The 25,384-nt window shown below is 42.4% G+C and overlaps 1 long non-coding RNA gene across 1 annotated transcript in view; it reads right to left on the bottom strand.

Moving 5' to 3' along the window:
- Positions 1-12,285: 12,285 nt before the first annotated feature.
- The window catches only part of LOC141092317 (uncharacterized), a 97,656-nt gene continuing 84,557 nt past the window's right edge, over positions 12,286-25,384 (bottom strand). The window contains exon 3 of the long non-coding RNA XR_012232761.1: positions 12,286-12,604. This is a non-coding gene — a long non-coding RNA (uncharacterized lncRNA). The remainder of the gene's footprint in view (positions 12,605-25,384) is intronic.

The following is a 25,384-nucleotide window of genomic DNA, read 5'->3' as shown; positions in this document are numbered from 1 at the left end:
GGCCCTCCCAACTCTCTAGTTACCTGTTGACTTCTCCCTAACACGTAGAAACGACACCTCAGCAGTATCACTGCTGGTCAATACATGCATCAGTCTCCATCTCAAGGCCACCCACCTTGAGATACATAACGGTCCTTCATGGTTCTACCATTCATCCTTTCTCCTAGGACATCTGCACAGCGCCCCCTAGTGAACACAGCGGTTACTACACCACATTAGATACAGGTCGATTGCATTATAATAAGGGTATATAAAAACGTCTTTTTCAGGCTGATTCTGCTTCGTTAATCGCCTGAATAAAGCACGAGCTAAATGCTAACAAAAATGAAAATATTTATTTTTATTAAAAAACTACTTGTTCATATGTTCAGGCTTTTGAGCATCTTTTAACTGTTAATCCAAAAATGCCAAGCTGTAAAAGATATTAGTGGATTAATCTTTTTCTTTTTTTTTTCTGTTTTGAAGACGTTCTATACTTTCTAATATAGGAAAAGCTGAGAAGCAAAAAAATGCAATAGAGTCTTCTATCCAATGATAAAGGACAATGAGGTTCAGGGAATTGCTGATAATAAAACTGCATCAAGACTGCTTGGTATCCTGGACCATTCTTTCGGATCTCAATCAGCAGCACAGACGACCCACCTATTGTTTCTCTTCTGGCTATACTTTCTAATAGCAGTCACTGTGAAGGCTCAAAAGACACCTGAGTATTTTTTTAAGATTTTTGGCAATATTTTTGCTTGGAAAGCCACTTGTTGGTTCTTCACTGTTGAATAAACTTAAAAAAAAAAAATCTAGAAAATACCCAAAAAAAAAAATGGATAAAAGTTAAAAAAAACAAAAAAAAAAACAATAAAAATAGTTTGACGATAAAAGCTAAAAATAAACGCCAGTGGACAAAAATATCACTCAGGAAACACCCAAAAAAGTGTAATAAAAAAGACGCTTGAGGAAAAAAACACCAGTGTTTCCGGAAGAGTCTCCCTCTTGCTGAAAAAAAGATGTGTGCACATACCATTAGTTTGTTACTTCTACAAGAAAGCATTCATACCCCCTGGAGGGTATAATGAATAGTTGGCATCCTAGAAGCCAGAGAAAAAAATGTGCACAAATTCCGCTTATTCGTGTTGAGTTTATGAAAACTGATACAAGGCCAATTCCAGCTGAAGAACATGAAACTGCGCCAACATCCACAACTTTAATTCCTTACTTGGTGACTGTGCAGGTTACTGTGGCAGAAAGATAGATTAGTGCTATATTAATCATTAGGGGAAGGTGATGTTAGTGGCATAAAAGTAAATGCAATGTCATAAATCCAGGCTGCCGGGAGTCGGACCTGCTACATGGCACAGAAGTCTACTGTCTCATGTGTCCGTGTGATTGGCATACAGCTACTTTGTCAGTGGCCGCCGTGACTCGGTAGTGCCCTGACAGCCTTTTCCCTTCACCTAAGTTTCTCTTCACTGATCCCAAGGCTCTTGGATTCATCCCGTCCCCTTTTAGACATGATGGATCCTCACCATAGAATGAGACCGTATTCAGACACTGCCCCACACGATTTCTATTTTTCTATTTATCTGTTCACTGACGACAAGCAGTGATTTTAAAAATGGCACGGATTGTAAAAATTAGAAGGGCGCAGGAATTTTACTTGTGGAATGATTAGATTTGATCTTACTATCATTCAACCCTTGAACTAATTATAAACTTGTTCGCAATCACTGTTTGCTATCAGCGAATGGAGACATTCTTGTTTAGATCTCAAATCAGTTCTGATCACATCCAACTGGTACTTGTATATAACATTTAACCCGGTGCCAAAGCTCTTGCTCTTTCTCTCCATTTTAGTCGCAGCAGCCTGGTCATGTATGAGACTTGCAGATACAATTCCTTTAACTATAATTATGTATGTGTATATATATGTGTGTGTATATATATGTGTGTGTGTGTGTGTGTGTATTTTCTCAGATAATGAGCAATAAACGTGGGCTTTCTTTACATCTTCAGCCCGTTGGATCCAGCACAAGGGACTCTCATCTTGTTATTTTTCTGAGCTCAGATTGTTAAGGATACAGGGAGTCACTGTGACATTTGGACGGCTTTCTTTGTTTGTACAACTATTTTGCAGGCGAGCTGTCGGTTTGAGGATGCTTGTATCACTAACATCTGTGACAATAACATGTATCAGTTTCAGATAGAATTCTTATCTTCTATTGTTTGGAGCAGGACATGTGCTTATCTGACCTTTGTAAAGTTAAATATTGTTACAGTTATAAACTGGGGAATTGCTTAAAGGGACATTCTCAAAATTGAAAGTTATCCCCCACGCATGGACCATGGCATAATTTACTGATCACTGGAGACCTGACCACTGGAACCCCTAAAAATCCTGAGAACATGGCACTGCATCCCAACAATTGGGCTCATAGAGCCTCGTCTTGTATGGAGCACAGGTGTGCATGCTCAACTTCTGCACCATTCATTATCCATTTATACCCCATTCTCAGGATCACACTTCTGAGCGAAAAAAAATAGATGTTTGCAGTGCAGAAGGCCATATCTGTTACCTGCAGTTGGGGCAGCATAAATCTTATGTGATAGGTTCCCTTTAAATACAGGACGGTCCGTGTTTACTTACTTTTGTCAATGGTCCTTTTAGAAAAACAGAAACCACAGGATTGAGTTGCATTGTAAAGAGTCAAATGAGAGTTTTAAATATTAATCTACTGACGCGACGTCACAAAAGTGGACCAGATGGGAACATCTGTGGAATTTCACAGGCCCTAAATGTCCTCAATAATCATGCTTCAGCACCTTCCAACACAAACATTCTGAGCAGATAAATTCTTCTGCTTCTTTCTATTTAAAAGACTTAAAGGGGTCCATTACTTTTATATTGATGACTATCAATATCAGATTGTGGGGTGTCTGATATACAGCACCCAACTTGATCTGCTGCTGTTGTCACCCCCGGCTTATAGCGCTGCCACAGCTCAGTATATTGTTTAGTGGCCGCTGCTGACTACCGAAGAAGCTCCTATCGAAGATAATAGTGTGAAGAAACAGCTTACGGAGCTGGACTGTACAACTCAATACACTGTTTACAACAGACAGCCCCCAGAGGTAATAACAGCAGACTGGTGGGAGTGCCAGATGTCGGACCCTCACCAATCTCATATTCATTATTTTTCCAAAGGATAGATACCCCACTGTTCTAGGATTTCCCAGTGGCCATGGTTAGTATTTGGTGAGTTTCCTTCAGTGGTAATGTGCCATACATCTATGTGATAGCTTCAGCCAATTCCTGCCCTCAGAAGTCTTGCTACTAAGGGTATGTGCATACGGCGTCTTTAAGACACTGGGAGACCCACCAAAGTTTTGCTAAGCGAACCCACTTTTGGAAAAAGTCTGTGATCTTTTTTCAGAATCAGTTCTGCTGTCATTTTTGCAGCATCGGCATCTTTTATTCTGTAGTTTAAACTATAACTATCAAGTAGCTTCCAAGTGAAAGCTACCCCAAGAATGAACATGTTGCTTCTTTTAACTACTTCACGGTTTCCGATCCCTGAAACAGTTAAAAGAAGTAGTAAAAGACTAAACATGCACAGCGATGTTGTTTTTAAATTGCTGTGCATTAGGCTATAGTAGGGGGGTATCAAGCACGCGGTCCACGAGCCGCATGCGGCCCCTGAGGCTGCTTCATGCGGCTCACAAGCACTGGAGCTCCCGTGATGGCCACAGACATTACCGATTCTTTTCAGTTGAATGTGCATCCTTGAACGCACATTCAGTTGATATGTATAATGGCGCAGACACTGCAAAATCTGGCCAGAGTCCGGCAGCTGACGCAGGCCAGCGCAGGCAGTGTGTGGCGTCACTGCCATGCACCGTCGAGGCTGCGGAGGAGAAGAGGACAGGACACTTCGCTGAGGGAGTGGCGGTCAGGTGAGAATAATTTTTTTTAATATGTATGTGAAGCTTCTCAGAATAGGGGAAATTACTACATGATGGGGAACAGATGGGCACAATACTAAAAGACAGAGACCAGGATGGGGACATTCCTACAAGATGGAGACATTACTACGAGATGGGGATCAGGATGGAGACATTACTACAAGATGGGGAAACTACTACAAGATGAGGACATTACTATAATATATTGGTCAGAATTACTATATGGTGCTAATTGTAAAACAAAAAGAGAAAATTATTGTATTTGGCCAATTAAGGGACACAAAAAGGAAATAAAAATTGTAAAGAAAATTTAAAAACAAAGTATGAAAATTTTTGGGGAAAACTAAAAATATTTTATGAATAAACTAAAGTAAACGAAAAAAAGTGCACGTTTGTTATTGCCGCACTCGTAATGACACAAGCTATAAAACTGTACCATAACCCATACAATAAATGCCATTCAAAATAATAAAATAAAAACCAAGCCAAAAGTCTTCAAAAAAGAAATAGAAAAAAAACAATATGGTATCGCTAAAAATGTCATCTCTGAGAGAAATGGGCTGATTATGCTAATTTCACACTGATCAAACTCTAATCAGATCTGATTCTATGGTAGGTGGAGATAATGGAAAAAAAAATTCTCCATTCTGTTATTCTGTCAATCCGTGAAACCAGCACCTTATGCGGATGTCATCCAAATCGAGTCTGATGTTTTCTGCGGACTCACTGAATCGCATGGCCGAGTGCGATCTAAATATCGGATGCAAATCGTGCATGCAGCCATGTGAGGGAAAAATCGTACATGTGCCCAGCCCCATAGAATGACTTTGGTCCGAGTGCGGTCTGATGTTTTGTCGGATTGCATTCGGACCAAAAATATGGCTGTCTGCGCGAAATGTTCTCTTATATTTCCTTTTTGTGGCGATTTGCTCACTCTGGTTCCAGGCGGATGATCTGCATATACCCTAACACTTCAGACGTCAAAGTTGTAGCATATAGCATGGCTCTCTCACCATATACAGATGTATACAGCTACCACCGAACTCAATAAAAAAAAAAATCGGTATTTAGGGAAATACTCCTATAGTTGAATTCAGTCAAGGCAATCCTCTCTGTAAGTTAAATACATCAATATTACAAATTTAAAACTTGTCTTAATAGTTTGCTTCGGTGACTCAGAACAGGTAGAAAATAGTCTGGACTATAAGGCTGTGCTCACACGTCGCTTTTTTTTGCATTTTCGCAGCGTTCTTTAACGCGCGATTTTGCCCCGAAAATGCAAAAAAAACAGCATCCCATGCAATCCTATGGGATTCCGCAATGCTGTGCTAATGCTACGGATTTTCCCGCAGCGGAATCGCATCGTGGAAAAATACGCAGCATGCTCATTATTTTGCGGAATCGCGGCGATCCCGCACCCATAGCATTGCATTGTTCCGCTTACTTCCCGCATGTGGCCGTGCCCACCATGAGAAAAGTAAGCAGAACATTTGCGGATGGTACCCACGGTCCGGAGGAGAGGAGACTGTCTTCCGGGCTGTGAGTACCATATCCCTGTAAAATATAGAATAAAAAATGGTGTTATATTCACCTTCCGGCGTCCCGCGCAGCCTTCCCGGGCCTCAGCGATGCTTCCGTTCCCAGTAATGCCTTGCGAGACCTTTGATGACGTCACGGTCTCGCGATAATGTAGCGGTCCCTATTCCTCACGAGACCGCTACATTATCGCGAGACCGCGACGTCATCAAAGGTTTCGCAAGGCATTACTGGGAACAGAAGCATCGCTGAGGCCCGGGAAGGCTGCGCGGGACGCCGGAAGGTGAACATAACACCATTTTTTATTTTTTTTTAAATTATTTTTAACATTATATCTTATACTATTGATAACGCATAGGCAGCCTCAATAGTAAAAAGTTGGTCACACTCGTCAAACACTGTTTGACGAGTGTGACCAACCTGTCAAGGATCAGTTCTCCATGCGATGCTACAGATCGCTTGGAAAACGCTAGCATTCTGCAAGCTAATTACGCTTGCAAATTGCTAGTTTTTCTGTGGGAATTTAAAATGCGATTTTCCCGTGGAATGGAATTCCGGAATTCTCGCGGTAACTTCCGTGAGAGTTCCGCTACGTGTGCACATAGCTTTAAATTTACAAATAAATGTGTAAACTAGACACAATTGCAATAAACTGTCGGATGTAAGAGGTCTGTACAGGGTTTGGCTGGTGGATGAAAACTAGAATGTTTGTATTCACTGACAGCTAGCAAGCCCTCCAAGTGTAGGGTAAAGGAGCAGATGTTTTATTTAGAATAGAAAGTACGACCTCTGTACTATAAATTTATCTTCATTTCCTACCAACTTCATTGCTGCACCACCTGAATTTTACAGTACACTCCATCTTCCCATACAGAGTGGTGAAGTTTCATTGGGGAAGGTTTCTTGGCCGCCATGAAGAAGCACCTAAGAATTTAGAAGGAAATCTATTTATATGCTGCTGTGTTTAAACATATCTGTTTATAATTGTTCTCTGGAGTAAAGGCGATTGGCGCTCCTCGGCTCCGAAAACTATACTCGTTTAAAAAGTGATGTACTAATTGCATGACATGAAATGTGAGCTGTCCATTATAATACATTCAAGATGTTTAAGAACAGGATATGAGTAAAAAAATGCTAGTTGCCACACACAGGGAGAATATGTGTCTGTAAAAAGAGGCCAGTTTTCATCCAATGCTCAGGATTGTTACCCTAAAACTACTTCACATTTCGATGCTAACTCGCCATAGTCTGTGCCACATGCGTAAGATCTGGATATGTAGTACACTGGGACGTGATGTACTGAATCTGAAAAAGGCTATGTACAGAGTCTTTAAGATGCTGGCACAGCTGCCTTGTTTTCCTAGGTGAAGTCGCTGCGGAAAATGCATGTGGGTGTTTTCCTGAAGCAACTTCGCCCGAAGTTTTGCCCATCGATCTTAAGTTAGCTCCACCACCGCCACTGTGCAGTATAGAAAATGGGAAGCTTCTTAGTGGAACCGGCTCGAAGAATGAGCATGTCATTTCTTGGAACCGTTTCAGAGTTTCCTAACTGATTAAAGAAGTGACATAACACTGAACATGTGCACAGCAATGTTGTTTTTACATTGCTGTGCATTATGTCCATTTTATGCAGCGGCTGGGTTCTGGGTGGAATCTACTTGAAAAAGACGTGCAGATAGCATCCAGGTGTTTCTAAGTTTAAGTTTATGTGCACACAGAGTTTTTTGCAACTAAGACAAAAAAATTGGAAAAAAAAGCTTAAAAATGCTTTAAAAGCTTTTTCTATAAATTGCAATTGTGAAACCACATTCCTGTTTATATGCTCAGTCCTTTATGCGTTTTTTTTGTCTAGTTATTATTATTTATTATTATAGCGACATTTATTCCATGGCGCTTTAGATATGAAAAGGGTATAAGAACCAAGGAGCAGGGGCACCACGGTGTTGGAATGACAAAGTGGGATCCAACCCCAGCTTTGGGACTAGGTCACCAAAGCCAATAGTACCTATGATAAAAATCATGGATAGATATAATGAACCAGCAACACACAGACTGAGATATGTAGCAACAATCACCCATGCATTGCAGCCTAAAGTGCTGGCATCAGTTGGCAGGACCAATGTGCAGTGAGAACAGGGCGGGAAAGTGCCCGACGCGTGTCGCCACCTAGAGTTTGTGGTTTCTCCCTCCTCATTAGGTTCAGGGGTCGCCACTTTACCTTATCTGCATTTACACAATTCTCCCCTCTTTTGGGGGTATCTTGTCATGTCATGTGTGACTTTTTAAATGCTTTTATAGTTGTTTATGGTCTTTACATGTTAATAAAAATTGTTTCTCTAAATGCCAATCATTTGTGGTGATCCCCCATTTTATAGCTTATTTTCTTTCCTCTTTTGTGTGTATTTTAGATTTGAAAAGGGTATACATAAAAAAAAAAAACAAGTAGAATAATCTTGAACAATACAAGTCAGTTCAGGTTTTATAAAAACATCGGATAGGGAAATAAAAAATGCATGTCACTTCTATGAAGCATCTCCTGATGATATCCGCTCTAACTAAGCACTGTGAAATCAAAAGGTTACAAAAACGCTTCAGGCTTCCAAAACTCTTCAAACCCACTTCTGAGAATGAAAAACTCCTCCAAATCTCCAAAAGGATATGTTAACACAGCATCTTTAAGATACCAGTTGCCTTGAGGTTTTCCTAGGCAAAGCCAATGGCCTTTTTCATGAAGCAGCTTCAGAGGAGGTTTTGCAATCGTCTCTGCAGCAGTTCCACAACCAGCATTTTTTTTAGATATAGTTTAACTATAAGTAGTGAGCATGTTCCCAGTGGAAGCCACCCAGAGAACGAGCACGCTACTTCTTTTAACTGGTTCATGGTTCCTGAACCTTGAAGTGGTTTAAAGAAGCAACAAAATACTGAACATGCGCACGGCAATTTACCTAAACAAGGCGCATTTCCTGAAGTGATTTTCACTTGAAAAACACGGAAATCCCACTCTGTAACTTTATGTGGTCTCCATGGGTCACCCTCCCAGGGCTGGCGGGGTACTCGGTACCGGGCCTGATGAGCTTCAATGGGAGATGTCACGGCAGCTGGGACCCGGCCCGTGGCCCTGGGCGCCCATTGTAAAAGGGGAATGTTCAGTGTGCTTATGGTGATGAAAGTTTATGTATGATTCGTGACGCCACCTGTGGTGTTCGGCAATGAAGATGTTAAGCCGAAGCTGTAGACAGATCCTCTGGGACAGATGGTGTGGTGCAGCAATGATGTTATAGCCCTCCACAGGCAGGGCTGTAGTCCCATGGCAGAGTAGATGAAGTGACACGTAGATGGTGTAGTGTCAGGCGCAGGGGATGTAGCAGTGCCGGGTAGGTTGACGCAGGAATAAGTGGAGGACACCAGTGCATGTAGTTCCAAAGCTTTACTCACAGTCTGTTGTGGTACAAGGGCCCGCATCTGCACCGTGTACTCCGGGTCAGGAGCTTAGCCAACTTCCAGGCAAGATGAAGTACTCCTTTCCAACACTCCGCCAACATATGCCTTTTCTGAACGTCTCCCTCTTAGCGCCTTTAGTGAAGTACTCACAGTACTGAGTTACACTGGAGTTCCTCCTGTCAGATGTTCTTAGAACTCTACTTGTATGGCAGACAACTGTAGCCTGCTTCGGGGACTCCTTACTACCTAGTCCCGGCTCACTCGCGTTGCTGTTGTGCCCCCAAGTCTTGTGTGGGATGGTGACAACTTCTATTCCTCCGGTGTCTGCTGCAGGACCATTAGTATCCATACAACCTCGGGGACCGGACCCCGGCCATGCGCTTAGAACTGGGAAGGGTTCTGCTCTAACCCTAATCCTTAGTTCTCTTCTTCTCCTTACGTTCCGTTCTAATCTTTCTTTCTTCTGGAGAATTAGGCTTTCTGAATGTCTCTTTCCTGTGCCAGCAGACCCAGGTCACTGAGGCCTGCTGCCGCACTTCCTTCATCCATCCCCCTCAGGAGATCTTCTTTCACATGCTGACCTCTTCAGACTCCTTTGACTAACTCCCCAAATCCTACACTCTTCCCGCTCTTTGAGTGCAAACTAAACTCTACCCGCCTCCCAGCATGCTTCATGTTCCAAGCAGGGAGCCACCAAAGGGTGCTTTACTACACTACTATGTTGTGTGGGAAACTGGGTCTGAGCAGAAAAAGTAAGTTAATGTGCATGCAAAATGTAATTGCATATGAACACATGACCTTTACACAGAGAAAACCAAAAACAAAAAACACAAAACGGGGGTTGCCTTGATGTGGCGGGATGGCTTCTACATTATTTTGATCAAAATTATGTTAACTAAATACCCTTATTATTATTACTACCTTCATGCAATTTTTGCAATATATTTTTTACTTTTTTATTCCAGGATATTTGTTTTGTGTTTTGTTTTTGGTTTTCTATGTTGTGTGGGATGCAGGTGTTGGAGCGTGGTCAGGTGTCTCCACCTTGCCTGGATGGTGGGGTACCACACCTCAGGAGGAGGTGCAGTACCTCTGTGGCGACTGAACCCTCAGGGGTGCCACATACACGTTGTAGCTGATTTACTTTGGTTTTTTCCACTTCTCAATAATAGCACTCACAGGTGATGCGGGAATATTTAGGATGGAAGAAATATCATTATCACTGGTGGCTCCTATTACAGGACTGCGGTGGATTCATTGAGCTCTTTACCACCAGCCATTCTGTCACGTTAGTAAGATCAGATGGCCTGGTGGGGGGCCAAAGGATATACACTTGGGGAAGGGTGAGGGTTGATGTTATACACTGAAGGGCGAGGGGCCAGATGTTATCCACCAGGGGCAATGGGGCTGGATGTTATATACCGAGGGGCCAGATGTTATCTACCGGGGCAATGGGGCTGCATGTTATATACCGAGGGGCCAGATGTTATCCACCAGGGACAATGTGGTTGGATATTACACACCAAGGCACTAGATGTTCATTGACCAGGGGCAATGGGGCTAGATGTTATACACCGAGAGATGAGGGGCCAGATGTTATCCACCAGGAGCAATGGGGCTTGATGTTATACACCGTGGGGCCAAATGTTATCCACTAGGGGCAATGGGGCTGGATGTTATCCTCTAGGGGCAATGGGGTTAAATGTTATACAATGAAGGCAATGGGACATAATGAAAAATGAGTTGAATTAAATTATTACTTGTATCCACATAAAAACAACATTCCTGGTAAATCTGATAGACTCTTCTATTCCTAATGCAGGGCCTTAAGGTAAGGCTATGGCCACACTATCAGTATTTCTTCATTATTTTTTCTCAGCATTTGTAAGCCAAAACCAGGTGAGGAACAATCAGAGGACAAGGTATAATAGAAATAAGTGCACCAGTTCTGCATGTTTGACCCACTCCTGGTTTTGGCTTACAAATACTGATGTGAAATACTGACCAAATACTGAACGTGTGAATATGGCCTAATGCTGCATAACTCATGTTGAGCGACCGTGCTAGGATAACGTGTTATCCGAGCACTCTTGGGTGCTAACAGAGTATCTTCAGTGTGATTGAAAACTATGTTCGAGTCCCCGCAGTGCATGTCTTGCTACTGCTCGACAGCCGCAACACATGCAGGGATTGCCTAACAAACAGGCAATCCCTGCATGTGTTGGAGCTGTCGAACAGCTGCGAGACATGCAGTTGAGGCGACTCAAACTTAGTATACGAGCATGCCAAAGACACTCTGTTAGCACCCGAGCATGCTTGTTTAACACCTTATCTGTGTACATTTGCTCAACACTAAGCACAACTCATCGCTCAAGCCCTGTACTTGAAAGAGTAGCAGATTTGCCTGGCTGGAGTGTCACTTTAGTGATAGGGTTAAGGAAACATCATTCAACATTAAGCACCAAGGTTAGCAAAACTTTCTGCAGGAACCTTTTAAAGGGACACAAACAGTTAAACTTCTACACAACAATGTTTTGAGACTGTCTCTGAGCCAGGAAGATTAATGAAATGTTCATGAGAATATTTGGAGAAAAGCCACATTCCTATGGGAACATCAGTGCAGTGAAGTTTACCAGTGCAGAAGGACCATTTTCAGCGTGGATGTGTGGGAGACCCTGGCTGGACTCATATAGGCCAAGTATTTTACAGAAAATAATGTGTCAGAATTGTATAAATAGTATATTTAGTACTGAGGAAAGTGCTGAAACCAAGGAGGATCCTAAACATGTTTAATAACAGAAATTCAATGACTGATTTGGGACTCCCCACAGTCAGGATGGATTTCTTTGTACAGTGATAATCCATTAATTGAGCATCTAGTAATTCGGAAAGACTGATAACCTGCCATTTGTTTATAGTAGGTGCAGAAGAATGAGAAAAATAAAACCAATGGGAAGATTACAACATTACAGCAGGAGATGTATTTTGGGCTTTCTAAAGGTTTTCTACTGTACCTGCTTTACATCGCTGCGTGTGACAGGCGGGAGACCAGCGATCAGCGCGCTGGTAACTAAGGTAAACGCAGGGTCTCTAAGCAGCGCGCAGCGCTAAGAAACCCGATGTGTAGCTTAGTTACCAGCGTGCTGGTGCAGGGAGCTGGTAACCAAGGTACACATCGGGTTTCTAAGTGCCGCGCGCTGCTTAGAAACCCGATGTGTACCTTGGTTACCAGCTCCCTGCACCAGCGCGCTGGTAACTAAGGTACACAGTAGGTAACTAAGCGACGTGCGTCGCTTGTTAGCCCCGGGTCGCGACACACCAGCGATCCTGACAAGGTAATATCGTTGTCGGGATCGCTGGTGCGTCGTTATGTGTGACGGGGCCCTTAGACCATCTTAGTTCTCCTGGCAGTGTTTTGTGTATACAGCTCAGCCATTTTCTAATCTATGTGTCTACATGGTTGCAGACTGTGGGTCAGACGTCCGTATTTTCAAGAAAAATTAACTGATTATTCTAATCAAACTTTGATCAGCGTGTGGTCCGAGTTTTTCCACCTTCTCCTTTCTGACAGTCCATGAAAATTGAACCACACTTGGATGTCATCAGAGGTCGGTCTGATTTTTTCACCCATATAGTTGCAGTACCGATTTTAATCCTATCCTCGGTTCAAAATCTGAGAAAAGAGGGAGACACAAAAGCGCAAATAGGGTCTTATCAAACGTTACACAGAGTTGCCCACCAAGAGAACTGCTCACCTGGTGACAGTGAAGGAAAGACATATTAATGGCGGCTGCTGCAGATCCACAGGTCAGTGCAGGACCTGGTTGAAGCATACACTTAGGTAGGAAGGAAGGATCATCCCCGCGCTGCCACAAGAAGAATTCAAAAAATTGTAGAGGTTTCAGCGTGGTTTAATCTACGCGTTTCAGGTGACCACTTCATCAGGACATACCACAAATATGGTACAATATTTGTGGTATGTCCTGATGAAGTGGTCATCTGAACCCTGAAACGCGTAGAATAAACCACGCTGAAACCTCTACAATTTTTGGAAATCTTGCAGCGCGGGGATGATCCTTCCTTCCTACCTAAGTGTACGGTTCAAAATCTGACATGTCTACGATATTTTCCGCAGACCACGCGGTCCAAGGAAAAAGATCGGACATGTAAACAGCCCCATGGAATATGAATCTATCTATTTTCTTTTTTACAGGGTGCAAAAAATGCAGTCTCCTGGGCTTTTAATCCATTAAAAAATAATGTCCAGATATTTTTTTTTTATTATACAGTAACATTGCATTCTATGAAAGACAGATGAAAACATATTGTCATTTGTACGTATTCATTTTTTCCATCAGTTATTTTGATGTTTTTTTTATTTCCAAAAAGCTCAAGTAATGATGAGCGAACTGAAACTTAAAATCTTGTACCGGATAGTTAATGTCCAGTGCTAAACGCCGAACACGGACTTCTCCTGGACATCCATAACATTATTCGAAGTTCAGGGGAAAGTCTGTGGGAGAAGGAGAGGGAGTTTTTTCCGGATCCAAAGTTCAGGTCACCATTGTTTTCAATAGGGTTTAGGTTCTGGTTCAAGTTCGGCTACAGTTCTGGTACTTGAACCGAACTTTGAAGTAAAATTCAGGTCAAGTACCAGATCTTTCTTTCCGCTCATCTTTAAACTTATGTGATCTCCTTACTCTCCCCACCATGTCATTTAAAACAAGATGCCTGTGATTGTCGCTATTGCTGCTCACTCAGTCCGAATCACAAGACCTCAGCTGCAGACGCCGCTGATGTCATGTAAACTTCCGGATTTCGTGAATTCACCAAGGCGTTTCCCAGTCACATCCATCCCCCGACTGACTGGGCTATGGGCGGCGTTTCACCCACGTCACAGCCCAGTATCCTGTGCTCACTTGTGGCCAATGAAAGCAGAGGAGAGAAGGAAAGTGCGCTGGACACTGGGCTGTGACATGTGGGGAAACACCACCCACAGCCCAGTCAATCGGGGGGGGGGGGTACGTGCAATTGGGTCACACCTGGGTGAATCCAGGTAATCTGGAAGATGACGCGACATCAGTGTATGTCAGCGGTCATCAGCAGCCGAGGTCATGTGATGCAGACTGAGCGAGCAGCGATAGTGCCGCACACAGGCACATATGGCAGCAGGCGGCATTTGCAAAAATACTTAGTTAAAAGGTGTAAATCGATGGGGGCATTATACAATGTAGTGGACCACCTCTTTAAAGGAAAAGAAGATAGAGAACAATTTAATAGGAAGTGCCCATTGAGACCTGAACATGAAGCTAAACAAGCAGCATGTCAGTGCAAGCAGATAAAACAGATAGACCTTTGGAAATTAAGCTCACAAGATACACAGGCAGATGATAATTTACAATTAACCAATTATGATTTTGGCTAAAAAGAAATACCTGAAAAAACTGGAACCAAAAAAACAACACTAACGTTTTTATCAATTTTCATCCTCAGAGTCTAAAGACTATTTCAGAGGTCGGTGATTTTTCTGGCACACAAAAACACTTGATTTTCCTCAGCATTTGATTCTCATGCCAGTTTTTATCATTTGAGTATCATAAGTTTCTTTTGTGCAAGAGAAGTTTTCTCAATTTTCTCCTACAACACAAACATGAAAAATGGATGACACATGGATATCATCCGAGTGCTGTCCAGTTTTTTCACAGATCCATAGACTTGCATTGGCAAGTTTGAACTGTGACTCTATTTTGGTGCGGATTGCTTGGTCTGTAAAAATACACAGACTTGTGATCAACCCTGAGTTTGTGAAAAACATGGACAGAACTTGTACAGCAAAAACTGACGTCTAAATGAGCCCTTCTAGTTACAACTTTTGCATTACTTTAAGGGAGCAATCAGACTTCTGTATGAATTGGACGCAATGCTCGGACCGGTCTGCGGCTCTCCTTGCCTGTGCATGAGAGCTTCATGTATTTCTATGCAGCTATCATGCTCAGGTCAGGAGAGCCGCCAGCCAGTTCCAATCTCGACCCGATTTACATGGCCATCTGTCTCTGTCCTAAAACTTACTCATCCACTCTCTCTTCCTGTCTCGATCTGTGGTGATGGATCTTTTATAATCATGACCAATGCAGCAGAGATCCTGTCAGTGGATTCTGAATACTTGCACTTGTCTAGTTTATATCTTGAAGCGGTGACTTTTGAGACACACTGCTCGCAATGTTTTAACTTTATGCTCTTATTCTATTGCAGCTGCAGATACAAAGTCTAGATTTTGCCATGGTGCAAAGGCAGATACTTGTGAGAGAGTCATTTGACCTGCTTAGTATATACAGTAATTCATCTTAAGAGGGTTTCTATCTTAAAAAAAAAAAGTATTTTACAGGGAAAAAAAGAAAATGATAACTTACATCAGGGCACTGTATATTACGGCGCTGACTTGGCCTCTTGTTTGTGCACATTGTAGAGAGCTATACTAAACTCTAAGTGTTGGCTCTGCAACCAGAACAGAAATGCAGATAACTAGCCTGTAATTTTCAGCTGGTGCAAAAACAAGATTACAGGCTCTGTAATGTACGAGTTCACTCTCTACATGTCATAATGATTCATGCGGGAGTTAAAAGCCAAAAAACAGGAACTTGAACATTTAAATTTGTGTCAAAATTGCAGTTCTGGATCTGAATAAGGATTTTTTTTATAATATTTACAATAAGTGACAATTTTGCTTTATACTGTTTTTGCTTTTGTCCAGCTGGACTGAATCATATCAGCGACCAACATTTATTCTAATAAAATTTATGAAAATATTAATAAGTAGGCAGGTTTTGGTAGCTGAGCCCCCAATTAATTTTAAGTGCTCTGTCAAGCACAGGTGAGCCCTTTGCGCTGCTATAACATCTACTGGTGCTTTATGTCCATCGGAGTTTTCAACAAAGCACCTGTAACCTGTAATAATGACTACACCAATCTCACCATAACTATGAAATGTCAAACAAAAAATTATGTACTATTCTTCTAAAGGGTATGACCAACTTTGCACTTAATTTATATTTTTGAAATGCATCTAAATAATACAAAACAATTAGTTTGGTCTGTCTCTATGGTTACAGACTACAAATAAACCGTGTGTAGTCAGATCCGGCAGTCATACTTTCTTCTAATTCTGTGTTCCATAGGATATAACAAAAAAAAGGAAGTTACCAAACATTCCTTTAGGGTTAGACTGCTATCCATAGTCTATCTTCTTACAATGTAAATTGTCATGGGGTCCAACCGTTGAAATCCCCATTCAACACTTTATGAAACACTGGAAACCCATCTGCACTACATGGAGATTTACATCCCTTGGAACCTCCGGTCAAGCACCTGTGAAGTCTACTATTGATCGCAGCCATGTTACAGAACCCCACTGACAGCCATCTGAAAGTGTAAACCTATCTTAGTATCAATTTTGTATTGCTCCGATGGATCTAAAAAAAAAAATAGAAAATGAATCTTCTTTGCAAAATATTAATTACAAATCTACCATTTTGAGTTTACAGCTACAAATTAGACTTGTGTCTCCATGGGTATAGCCTACAAATTCTGTGTAGTCTTATCCTATAGTAACACTCCCTTCCTACTAGTATCAATTCCGTAGAATCAGACTGTACAAGGCAGGATTGTCCCAAAAAGGTTTTAACTGATTATTGTGATGCTGAGTCAAGCCAAGAGAAAAAGTAGTTAGGAGGTCCAAGGTCAGATTCCAGGAGGGCTTGTAGTAGAGAGGGTCAAGACAAAGGTATGGTTAAGTAACAGTCCATGGTCAAATACCAAAAGGGTACATCAAGATAAGGGGATGAGACAAACGGATAGTCAGAGGCCAAATCCGGGGTCAAGGACCTTAGTTAAGAGAGCGTCAGGAGCAAGATGGATAACACACACAAATAGTCAAGACAAATCCTAGGTCCGGCAAAAAGATCAGCCAATCAAAAACAGAGCTATGCTACAGCTGACAATGGTCTGCTCACAGCTAACCAGCTAAATATCTAGCAAATAATTAAGGATGGGAGGCACTTGGAGGAATACCCGCAGGCAAAGCCAGATTGAGCAGCAGGGCTGTCAATAAAAATGTTGACAGCCCAGCACACCCCAGCATCAGATTGGATGACTGGACTGTCTCTCAGAATACTGAATACTGACAGTCCAGCACACTTCAGATCCTATAGGGCAGCTAAGCTGTCACTCACAGATTCCCTAGACCACAGTGAGTGAGGAAACTGTGACAATTACATTACCCAAACACGTTTAACCTCCCAACGAATAATAAATGTTTTATACAGTACTTTATTGGATCAATCATGGTTAGTCATACCCGATGAAGGTCTCTTCAGTCCTCCATATGATATACAATAACAGAAAAATTGCCATTAATAGACGGTTTTTAGTTTTGCACCACATACAGCTACTCTATTGTAGAACCATGCACATGTTTTATTCATTCCCTGCATCACCTTTTCACATCAACATTTTTTATAGGATTTAATTACAAGGGAGAAAATGAGTTTTTAGCCTTATTGTGCATAAAAAAATGTTACTCATCGTGACCCTGCAGACTGAGAAAAGATTGGGACTTAGTTATAATAAATGCAAGATTTACTTTGTATCTGAGTTGTCAGGCTTTGTACATTGAAACCTAACATCTGTATGAACCTTGATCTACTAGACCAAGTCTGTAGTTCTATTCAGACCCTCATGTCAGGGCCGTATTGGCCATCTGGCAATTCTGGCAAATGCCAGAAGGGCCTGTCTGGTCATGGGCCTCCTTGTCTGCTATATTGTTAACAGAATCGGTGTTCTCAAGATACCCATACCGTTAAGAGTTGTGATGGAGCACAAAGTTGCTGACTCAGTCACTTACCCCAGCAGGTAAACCAAAAAGCACAAAAAAAAACTAAAAAATAATGTTTAATTCAATAATTAAAAAAGACACACAATTGTGAAATCTCTAGATACTAGGGGGTCAAAAATCAATTACATGATCCACATAGAACCCTGAGTGAAGAATGAAGCTACATTGTATCTTGTTGTTTGTACCTCACCATACTGGTTTAAGCATGGTGAATCTTCTGATTTTTCTTCTCTGTAGCTTATGCTCATCCTGGAGCCGGCCATGCAGATGATGTGATGATCGTCTCTTTGCACAATGATAACAATTATCAACAATCTAAATGTAGACAAATATTTTTTGAGGTGTGATATTTATACGAGGACGAGATCTATACTGTCATGCAGTACAGAAAATTATCTACTATAACAATATATAGAATATAACCGCAGCTCACATGCAAAACCTGCACTGGAGAATAAAGATATGGGACGGGATGGACACCATGGTGAACCGTCCACTAACCCAGTGCGAGGATAAGGCGGTGTCACTATCCATTTTTGGATTCGTGGCAGCTCTGGTTCCACTTTGATTTAAATGGAGCTTTTTTCCTTTCAGGACTAGCTGGGGTTAATGTCAGTTTCCCTTGCTGAAACCCTGCTGCAACTGCAGAGTGGCGTCAGCTGATGTGGGTGGTGACCACTCCCACCATCCTTTAAATAGTCACTTGATGCATTAGCTGACCGACGGAGATAGAGCATTCTATATTGACCAAGCCTGGAGGAAGGAGCTCTCTAGCTGCTGTGGTGTTTCAGCTGGTTTTGTGGTCTGGGTGCCTTTTGTCTGCTGTGCAGTGCTTTTCAGCAGAGAAGGCTATTAAGCTAAGTTTGCTGTTTTTGTCCTTGCCGGTCTCGTGTTTGTCACTGTTCTCTGTGTCGTTCCATCTGCAGTGATGAGGCTAGCCCCTTACCGGCCAGTGCACTAGCCGGGGCAGTGCTAGGTGACAGCGAGGGACAAGGTTCCTGATGGCGGTGGGGAGAAGGATCCACTTAGGGTGTTAGGGGCGTGCAGGCTCAGTCTCAGGTTTGAGCAGGAGGTGTCTATCCCTCATTTCCCTATCAGTAGGGCCTTCCTCTCCCCATTTCAATCCCGTTGTGTGTGTGTTTCATGCCATCCACTGAGCTACCCCCTGTGGGGACGCTACATATCGTGACAGTGCTTTGTATATGGCATCATACATATGTATTTGCAGGACTAGATTGCTTGACATAAATATGGCAAAAATGGTAAAGTGGGAAGGAATACCCATTTATTCACTTAATTCTTGTGATATAATAATAATCTTTTTTTAAATAATCTTTATTTTTATATAGCGCTAACATATTCCGCAGCGCTTTACACACATTTTCATCACTGTCCCCGATGGGGCTCACAATCTAAATTACCTATCAGTATGTCTTTGGAATATAAAAAGTGATATAAAAAGTTCTGTAGCTTTCTTATATAATCTCTGCTTCAATCCTATCCATAATGCTTCCATCACCCATCTACATCATCTATCAGCCATCCATCTTACGGAGCACAGAGCGGCTGCAGAGGACCCTGACTGTCGTCTCTCGGGGCCCATTTCGTCCCTCTTTCTCCCACGTACATTTATACCAGTTTCTCTTTGCTTCTATTAGCACTGCTGAGCATGAACAGGACTGATGGAGGTGATCTTGTTGAAGCTGCTTCACACCTCTTTCCTGTTCATCACATGCGCTGTGTTGTGCACACGCTGCAGCTGGCAAGAGATAGTCTGCAAGAGGGACATGCTGGAACTCTGACTAGCAAAGTGAGGAAATTGCCTATTGCTGCCAGAATCCCTAAAATTGATTTTTGAAGAGACGTGCTGGAAAAGGGGCAATTGTGGATCAAGCCATTCGGTGGGGCAGCACCTATTTAATGATTGAGCTATTGCTTGAGCTGAAACTCTTCCTTGTAGATATGGCCAACCCTCAGGTAATACTACATGAAGGTCAATGGACACAGGTGGCTGAATTGAAGGAATTGCTTCATCAGCCATTTACAGTGACTAAAAAGTTACAAGCTGAGGATTTAACTCCTGGCATTTTTATAAAGGTGTGGAAGAACATGTTGTTTTGCCTGTCCCAAAAAGGAGGTTTAAAAGAACAAGAAACTTGAGGGCACCAATAAATTTGACTCTCACTTGGGGATCATCAACCACACACATATGTATGAACCCTGCAACCCAAAAGAAAGATGTGTGTATAAAGGGGTGATCGACCCAACAATAATGATTACAATATATCAAGAAAAAATATGTATATAAAAATAAATTTTATTGACACGCAAAAAAGCATACAATTAGTGACATGTTAAAAACACTTAAAAGGGCCCAGACAAATTGGCCATATAACAACAACACCACCAGAAAAAAAGTCTTATAATAAAGACCCAGTATTCTCCTCCTCCATTATGCCAGACAAAAGAAGATATAACTTCCAATTGTAATAACCAAAGTTTAAGACAAATACACTTGATGGACCATGTATTGGTTCTAAATGGATGAACACAAAAAGGAAATTTGTCTTGTATCATACACAATAAAGCTTTTTGTGCAAATGTGCTATAAGGTGTGTGGTGTAGTGACCACTGTGTCCACTAGGGGGCGCTGTATGGATGTCCCAGGAGAGTGGATGAATGGCAAGATGCTGAATGACCGTTATGTATCTCAAGGTGGGTGGCCTTGAGATGGAGATTTATGTGTGTGTTAGTCAGCGGTGATACTGCTGAGGTGCTGGTTCGGTGTGTCGGGGACTGGTTACCTACAAACCCACCCAGGGGGTGTGTTTAATAATGCTATTGTAAAGTGTATATGTGTGTGTGAAGGACCTGTGATGAGGTCATAGACATGTGACCCTGTGGGCGTGGCTACGAACCATATAAGGTGTCCAGGGTAGGTCACATGGGGTGAATGCTGAGTCCTGGTTGGTCCAGTGTGGAAGGTCACGTCTGAGTGAGTTGGGGTTGCCTTCTGACAGCAAGTGAACGCTGTGATAATGGCTGCACGTGCCTGGGAGTTCTCTGGAGGGAATGGACATCTGCAGTATACTAAAGGAACCGAGTGACCCTGACGTGGGTGAGATAACTGAGGCTAGAAAGACTGTGTATGTTTAACCTGTGTGACCACAGGGATTACAGAGCTGAACTCTGTCATGGACGCTATGCTGTTATATGAACTTTATGTTGCTTCTATGGGTTTATGCTGCTGAATAAACCGAATGGACTGTTATGATTTGATGGAAAATCTGTGCCGGATCTGATTTTGTGGCTGCTGCGCGAGTATCCCCTACTTGAATGACAGCGCTACAAAAGTTGTTGTCCAATTTGTCCTGAGTATGCTGACACCCCATATGTGGGAGAAAACTACTGTATGGGCACACGTCAGGGCTCGGAAGGGAAGTAGTGATGTTTTGGAATGCAGACTTTGATGGCATGGTCTGCGGGTGTCATGTTGCTTTTGGAGAGCCCCTGATGTACCTAAACAGTGGAAACCCCCCACAAGTGACCCCATTTTGGAAACTAGACCCCCCAAGGAACTTATCTAGATGTGTGGTGAGCACTTTGAACCCCCCAGTGCTTCACAGAAGTTTATAACGACCGGGCGTGAAAATAAAAATATCGAATTTTTTCAACAAACATCATCTTTTAGTCCCCATTTTTTTATTTTCCCAAGGGTAACAGGAGAAATTGGACCCCAAAAGTTGTTGTCCAATTTGTCCTGAGTACGCTGATACCTCATATGTGGGAGAAAACTACTGTATGGGCTCACGTCGGGGCTCGGAAGTGAAGTAGTGACGTTTTGGAATGCAGACTTTGATGGATTGGTCTGCGGGTGTAATGTGCGTTTGGAGAGCCCCTGATGTACCTAAACTATTGAAACTCCCCACAAGTGACCCCTTTTTGGAAACTAGACCCCCCACGGAACTTATCTAGATGTGTGGTGAGCATTTTGAACCCCCAAATGCTTCACAGAAGTTTATAACGCCTGGGCGTGAAAATAAAAAAATCATTTTCCACAAAAATGATATTTTTGCCCCCAATTTTTTATTTTCCTAAGGGTAACAGGAGAAATTGGACCCCAAAAGTTGTTTTGTAATTTGTCCTGAGTAGGCTGATACCCCATATGTGGGGGTAAAACACTGTTTGGGCGCATGGCAGAGCTTGGAAGGGAAGGAGCACCATTTGACTTTTTCAATGCAGAATTGGCTGGAATTGAGATCAGACACCATGTTGCATTTGGAGAGCACCTGATGTGCCCAAACAGTGGAAACCCCACAATTATAACTCCAACCCTAACCCCAACACACCCCTTGCCCTAACCCTAATGCGAAAATGGAAATAAATACATTTTCTTTTAGTTTTATTATTTTTCCCTAACTAAGGGGGTGATAACGGGGGGTTTGATTTACTATTTATGGCGGTTTTTATGTTTGGCGGCTGTCACACGCTAAAAGACGCTTTTTATTGTAAAAATAGTTTTTGCATCACCAAATATTGTGAGCTATAATTTTTCCGGATTTTGACCCACCGAGTCATGTGAGGTCTTATTTTTTGCAGGACAAGTTGACGTTTTCATTGGTACCATTTTCGGGCACGTGACATTTTTTGATCGCTTTTTATTCCGATTTTTGAGACGCAGAATGAACAAAAACCAGCGTTTCATGAATTTCTTTTGGGGGGGTGCGTTTACACCGTTCCGCGTGCGGTATAATTGATAAAGCGGCTTTATTCTTCTGGTCAGTACAGTTACAGCGATACCTCATTTAGGTCGTTTTTTATGCTTTGTCGGTTTTTTGCAATGAAAACAATTTTATATAAAAAATAATTATTTTTGTATCGCTTTATTCTGCGAGCTATAACTTTTTAATTTTTTTGCGGATGATGCTGTATGGCAGCTTGTTTTTTGCGGGACAAGATGACGTTTTCAGCGGTACCACGGATATTTATATGCGTCTTTTTGATCGCGCGTTATTGCACTTTTTGTTCGGTGGTATGATAAATCATTATTTTTTGCTTCGTTTTTTATTTTTATTTTTTAAGGGGTTCGCTAAAGGGGTTAACTAATGGGATAGTTTTATAGGGCGGATCGCTACGGACGCGGCAATACCAAATATGTGTACTTTTATTGTTTTTTTTTTTATTTTGAAAAAATGGATTTATTGGGGAATATTTTTTTTTTTTTACTAATTTAGCGATTTTTTTAAAATTATTTTTAACACTTTTTTTTTTTTTTTTACTTTATTACCTTGTCACAGGTGGGACATCACTGTCCTGTGACAGATCGCTGATCTGTCACATCACAGATCACTGTGACAGATCAGCAATCTGTCACAGGCAGTTCTGCAGACTTCCTCATGCCTGCGCTTTGCAGGCAGTGAGGAAATCCGCTCCCTACAGGCCCCCGTCGCCATCTTGGATCTGGGGGCCTGTAGGCATAGAGACCCCCGCAGCAGCGCTGCACATTGCGCTGCTGTGGGGGGCTCAGGGAAGCACGGAGGGAGCCCCCTCCCTGCCGATGCTTCCCTTTAACCCCTGGTACACCGCGATCGCGTTTGATCGCGGTGTACAAGGGGTTAACGTGTCGGGGGCGGTCCGTGACCGCCCCTGACACATTGTGCCGGGTGTCAGCTGTGATAATCAGATGACACCCGGCAGCGATCAGCGGCGCTCACCACGTGGGCGCCGCTGATCGCTGGGACGTAATATTCCGTCCATGGTAATTAGGTCCAGGGTCACATGGACGGAATATTACGTCCATTGTAGGTAAGGGGTTAAAATTGGATGAAGGGTTTAGGAGTTTCAGCTCCTTTACATGTGCCACCCTGTTTTTAAAGGGACCAAAAGTAATTGGACAGATTAAATAACTGTAAATAAAATGTTCATTTCTAGTACTTAGTTGAAAACCCTTTGTTGACAATGACTGTCTGAAGTCTTGAACTCATGGACATCACCAGACGCTGTTTCCTCCTTTTTGATGCTCTGCCAGGCCTTCACTGCGGTGGTTTTCAGTTGCTGTTTGTTTGTGGGCCTTTCTGTCTGAAGTTTAGTCTTTAACAAGTGAAATGCATGCTCAATAGGGTTGAGATCAGGTGACTGACTTGGCCATTCAAAAATATTCCACTTCTTTGCTTTAATAAACTCCTGGGTTGCTTTGGCTTTATGTTTTGGGTCATTGTCCATCTGTAGTATGAAACGACGACCAATCAGTTTGGCTGCATTTTGCTGAATCTGAGCACACAGTATGGCTCTGAATACCTCAGAATTCATTTCGCTGCTTCTGTCCTGTGTTACATCATCAATAAACACTAGTGACCCAGTGCCACTGGCAGCCATGCATGCCCAAGCCATCACACTGCCTCCGCCGTGTTTTACAGATGATGTGGTATGCTTTGGATCATGAGCTGTACCATGCCTTCGCCATACTTTTCTCTTTCCATCATTATGGTAGAGGTTGATCTTGGTTTCATCTGTCCAAAGAATGTTCTTCCGGAACTGTGCTGGCTTTTTTAGATGTTTTTTTAGCAAAGTCCAGTCTAGCCTTTTTATTCTTGATGCTTATGAGTGGCTTGCACTGGCAGTGAACCCTCTGTATTTACTTTCATGCAGTCTTCTCTTTATGGTAGATTTGGATATTGATACGCCTACCTCCTGGAGAGTGTTGTTCATTTGGTTGGCTGTTGTGAAGGGGTTTCTCTTCACCATGGAGACTATTCTGCGATCATCCACCACTGTTGTCTTCCGTAGGCGCCCAGGTCTTTTTGCATTAATGAGTTCACCAGTGCTTTCTTTCTTTCTCAGGATGTAACAAACTGTAGATTTTGCCACTCCTAATGTTGTAGCAATTTCTCGGATGGGTTTTTTCTGTTTTTGCAGCTTAAGGATGGCTTGTTTCACCTGCATGGAGAGCTCCTTTGACCGCTGGTTTCCTTCACAGCAAAACCTTCCAAATGCAAGCACCACACCTCAAAACAACTCCAGGCCTTTTATCTGCTTAATTGAGAATGACATAATGAAGGGATTGCCCACACCTGTCCATGAAATAGCCTTGGAGTCAATTGTCCAATTACTTTTGGTCCCTTTAAAAACAGGGTGGCACATGTTAAGGAGCTGAAACTCCTAAATCCTTCATCCAATTTTAATGTGGATACCCTCAAATGAAAGATGAAAGTTTGAACTTCAACTGCATCGGAATTGTTTTGTTTAAAATTCATTGTGGTAATGTCTAGAACCAAAATTAGACAAATGTTGTCTCTGTCCAAATATATATGGACCTAACTGTAGTTCAAGGAGGAGGGGAAAAGACCCACGCGTATCGCCACCTAAAGTGTGGCTTCCTCAAGGGAAAATGAAGGTGTGCTGGTTGTCACAAGGCGTATCTTTTTATGTGCCTCATAATTAATAGAAATTACTCACATAAGAACCATATTGTTCCAACATGAACTCGGCGTCCGGAAGCAACAGCTGCGCAAGCGCAGCAGGTGAAGCGCTCAGTCCGTCATAGTCTGTAATGAGCAGGGAGAC

Source organism: Dendrobates tinctorius, unplaced genomic scaffold, assembly GCF_039654945.1.
Source record: "Dendrobates tinctorius isolate UK_male_01 unplaced genomic scaffold, ASM3965494v1 ptg000059l, whole genome shotgun sequence".
NCBI lineage: Eukaryota > Metazoa > Chordata > Amphibia > Anura > Dendrobatidae > Dendrobates > Dendrobates tinctorius.
Note: the sequence above shows the minus strand (reverse complement) of the source record. Positions and strands in the feature narration are given on the sequence as shown.